This window comes from Lethenteron reissneri, chromosome 38 (assembly GCF_015708825.2).
Source record: "Lethenteron reissneri isolate LAM-NWPU_2019-01 chromosome 38, ASM1570882v1, whole genome shotgun sequence".
Taxonomy (NCBI): Eukaryota; Metazoa; Chordata; class Hyperoartia; order Petromyzontiformes; family Petromyzontidae; genus Lethenteron; species Lethenteron reissneri.
The window spans coordinates 9314500-9319283 of NC_083816.1; the positions used below are offsets into that span (position 1 = coordinate 9314500).

Consider the following 4784-nt stretch of genomic DNA (forward strand, 5'->3'; position numbering starts at 1 on the left):
AGCACTTGCCCCAGCAGTCTGTTCAAGCTATACGGGGGGAGCTTTGTCTTTGTGACTGAAATCACACGCCACCCGCGACGGGACTGCAACACTCAGTAGGTGAAGGGTCGTCCGTCTCGCCTCCGCACGCGGCGCGTTCCGTTGCCAAGTTGTCCTCCGATTGGCACGGTTGGCTACGTACGGTGCGAAAGAAGGCCAACGCACGCGCGCGCACGCACGCGCATACGACGCACGTGCCACGGGACGCAGATGACCAGCGAGGAGTTTGCGTCTCCCCCCCCCCACACCTTGGTCTGCCCTCCCCCTCCCTCCCTTTCGCCAACCCACATGCAGGATGGGGCAATGTGCTGTGAAGGAGGAGGACCATTGCCCGAAACGTCGCCTGTTATGTTTGTTGAGGCCACAGTGCCTTAACAAACCACCGACAACGCGGTAACATCATTAAGAGAGGATGTGTCTAACACTGGATCATAAGAAATACAAAGGGGTGGTGGTGGTGGTGGTGGGGGGATGCACATCGTAATCTCGCTCAATCGGCCTTCACCGGGAACACCAAACACGAAACAATATAATTAACTGTCAATTAAAAAATAAATCTCGTCCCTGGGTGGGCTCGAACCACCAACCTTCCGGTTAACAGCCGAACGCGTTAACCGATTGCGCCACAGAGACCGTGAACACCCTGGGGGAAGGAAGAACCCCCCCCCCCAACCACCCACCACCCAAAGCCTCACAGATGGATTCAAGAAATCCATTTGTTACCATCTCATGGTCATTCCCAGGCAAGTCTCGCACGCGAGCACTCACCCGGCACGCTCCTTGCTTGGATGCATTTGTGGATAACTCGGTCACAGAATTGCTTCATTGCGATAAATTACCTCTTATATGTCATTTATATATCCTACCGGCACAGCTGAGCTCAATTAGTCCACACGTGTTCCATGTGGCAATTACAACAACAACAAAAAGTGAATTATGACCGAGTGTGTGATAGCGATTTACCTGTGCAGGTGCTCTCGTGACGTCACGGCGGGGGTCCATGGGTCGCCGCTGTCAGCCAGTGTTATTGAAGGAATTTCATTTATTATTTAATTTCATTCATGCCTCGGTCTGATCCCGAATACGCCTGAGAAGTAGTACATCCATTCTGATCACTCGCAGGGCAGCACGATACTTCGTGTTAGAGAATGACCTGCGGAAGTAGACATCGCAGAGCTAGTATCTGAGACTCTCTTCAAATGACCTCTGTTCCATGTTGCCGGTTGGCAGCACGACTAATATTCGACGCATGACAGAGAACCCGATATGTTTTTTTTCATTCTCACATTTGGAATTTGGCCAAATTGAGGGCAGAAAAATAATGTAATGCAATAGGGGTGTTATTGTGTAGTCATTGGTGACCGGGCTGAGACCATTAGCTCACTAGACACTAGACTATAAACGATTAAAACTCAATTACAAACTAATTATTTTATTTCACCAGTTAAGGTCCACTGAGCTATACATCTCTTTTTCAGAAGCGACCTTGGCCACATATGAGATCCCAATATCATTTGGCTTATCATCATGTGGACCATTTACAGCAGCAAAATACTCGAAATTTGCAGGGAAAAAACCGGAGGACCCGGAGAAAATCTACGCGACCACGGGGAGAGAGAGAGAGGCACGCAAACTCCAAATATATAGCAGACGTCAGGGTCGGGGACGAACCCACGACCTCCTCCATTCCGATGCATTCATCATAATTTCCTGTCATCAATTTCGCTTTCACGTATCAGAGAATTCGCCCATTGCTTCCGCTCATTCATTGTATCAACCTCATCTCCACCAATTACATTTATGTGACGTACCGTCCTTAATTCGCTGTAAAGCGCCTTTCTTAAGGCGCTATATAGATTACGATAAGATAAGATAGTTAACATCTCACCACCACGGCGCCCACACTTGAGACCCCAGGGTAATCAACGATTCACGTTCTGACCTCTGAGCGACCGATGGGGGCCACGTCATCTTATTTATTTATTTGTTGGCCGGCAGGACTTTGTGCAATCAGCGAGGCAGCAGGTGCGACCGTGGCGGTCACAAATAGGTTCTAAAGTTGGCATCTAACGCGTGTCACATTCACATACTTGCTGCGATTAATCATGCCTTTGCTTTATTTCTGGCGGGGGAGGGGTGGGGTGGTGGAGCGGTGAGTGGTGCAGTGAGCAATAAACCCAGCTACCTGAGTTCGATTTCCGACCATGGCTAACATCAGTGGTGAGCCGTCCACCTCCCACTGCCCCCCCCCCTCGCCCCCCCCTCGCCCCCCACTTTTATCAGGCAGAAATCACCGGCGTGGCCGGGAAAAATCGACCAACTCCAAGATCGCCACGGCGTCCGGGAGTCTTTTATCCAGCAGTGGAATGACCAAGGGGTTTATATTGTTATTAGAAATAATCATAACATCAGGAATTACGATTCTGTTACGTGTGTGTATGTATGTGTAGAGGAGTAAAATGGGGACGTGACGTCAGGTGTGCCGTTCAGTGCGATGACGTCACGTCTCCTAGGGTATTTAAGGAATACCCCGTGACGTAAGCGGGGTCACTGTGTGAACGGGTAGAGTAAGCAGGGTGAAGAGGGAACCAGGGGTAGAGAGAGGGATCGAGTGGTGAGTCTGGGGAGAAGCCGGTGGTAGCCGTAGAGGTGCTTCTCTCTCCGCTCGATGGAGTCGGCAGAGTCCCCGATCCGACACGAGAGAGAGAGAGACCGGAGCTAGCCGGCAGGGACCCGGACTCAGAGTAGGACCCCCCTCGCCCCTGGGAGTTGTGTACCCTGCTGTGTGTTATTGTTAAGCTTTAATAAACCCTGGCGGAAGCCCTTAACTTACGAGTACGTCCGTCGGAACTTCTCTACATATGTAACGAGATGAAATGTTACGTTGTGTACTGTCGTGTTTGCACGCTCCATGAACCTCATAGTCGTAGTTTGCACATTGTAATTGTGTATACTAGAAAGAAAACAACAGCAGTTTTCAAATTTGCGGAATATTCAATGATGTTTTTGTTTATTGTTATAAAATTGTGCGCATCAATGTACAAAAATATGCCCCAACGATCTCCTAACCGGCACGTACAAAACGAAAACAAGCATAACAAGCCTCGCGAAACCACCGACCCCATCCACACCGAGATGAAAACTCCTCTCGTCTTGAACCGAAGCAGACTGCCACACGACGTCACCGCGCGCATTGATCTCGAGATGAACTCACAACGCAGCTTGGCATTTCAACCCTCTTCACACGTCCACGTCGCTCTAACACAACACGCAACATCTTTCCGACGCAACAAACAAAAAAACTCGCCAATGTGAGCTGAACAAAGGTAACAGCTGTCAACCCATCACGGCTGACCCGTATTCTTGTAGAGGGAAATTGAGTTTTCAGGTCCGTATGGCGCACAATACGGGCAAAAAAAAGTTTTTTTTTATCTAGTTGTTTGTGTTTCTCCCTTGTGATGGGACTTTGTAGGATGGACGTTGACATTTCTAAGGGCACGGGGTGACCAATAAGGTCTGAATTGATTTCTAATATTAAAGTTTGGCACTGATAAGGGCTTGACAGGTATGCAAACGGCAGAACACATCTTTGTATTCATGTTAACGACGCTTCTCTGAGCCACAGAGCACTTCGTGGGATGTTTGGCTAATTCCTGACCGAGTTTATTTCTCGAGCGCGTGAGAGCAGCAGCAGCAACAACAACAACAACAACCCCACCAAAGCCCCAAACGGGCAGCCCACGCAACACACGACGCGGACAAGGCGACGAAAACGATCCGTGCCGACAGGTCAGTAGCCTCCTCGCTGCACCGCTCGCGACGCGCTCGCCGACCCCGTCGTTTTCATTCTCAGCTCGTGCCGATGTCACTCTGCAAATGTCCATCGCCGCGGTTCCAGTTTGTTGTTGCCGTTGTTTTATTTCACTCGGACAAATTCATTGCTCTTCGTTCTCAAGAGTCTTAACGTATGTCCCAGCAATGAGGCGGCGTAGCTTGCTGGCTTTTTTTTTTATTTACTGCCGCCGCATGCCCCGTTCATCCGACGCCCTCGCGCCCCAAAGTCCCGGCTGACTTGCCACCATCTCAGCCCCGGTCTGTCCGCGTCTTCAGTGGCCGTACAGCCTCAGTGGCCGTACGTCCTCAGTGGCCGTACAGCCTCAGCGCCGTCGCTTCCCCGAGCAGCACCTGCGGGTGACCGGCGACCTTCCGGATCTCGCCGTCTCTGTCTCCGCCACTCCTCCTCCTCCTCCTGCTGCTGCTGCTGCCTTCCACCGTCGTGTCAGCGCTGCCCCTCATCCTCCTGCTGCCCCTCCTCGTCATCCTCCTCTCTCCGCCGAAGATGTCGTCCATCTGGGCGCGCACGTACTCGGACTCTGCGTCGTCGGCGGTGGCTCCCCGCGTCGCGCCTTGGATGGACTCGAGGATGCCGAAGAGGATGGTCAGCATGGAGAGTAGTGCCCCAAGGACGTATATTTGCACGGCGTGCTTCATGGTGAGATGCAGATGTCTCCCCCTCTCTCTCTCTCTCTCGTGCTCTCTCTCTCTCTCGCTCTCCACGTCTCTTCTCGGGTGAGCCCACCGTTATTTCTCCTGGAACAGGAGCAAGAGGGAAATATTGCGATGAGACCCGAGCAGTGTAAGAGTCATTATTGAGACGGATTACACACACACACACACACAGTTATAATGTCAGAGGGCATTATTTGTACGTATTGGCATGACTATAATATAGTGTGAATTATGTT

General features: G+C 51.1%; 1 non-coding gene across 1 annotated transcript; it reads right to left on the minus strand.

Annotated features, from left to right (window-relative positions):
• Nucleotides 1-598: 598 nt before the first annotated feature.
• TRNAN-GUU (transfer RNA asparagine (anticodon GUU)) lies at nt 599-672 on the minus strand. The gene has a single exon. It is a non-coding gene; the product is annotated as a tRNA-Asn (tRNA).
• Nucleotides 673-4784: the final 4112 nt, after the last annotated feature.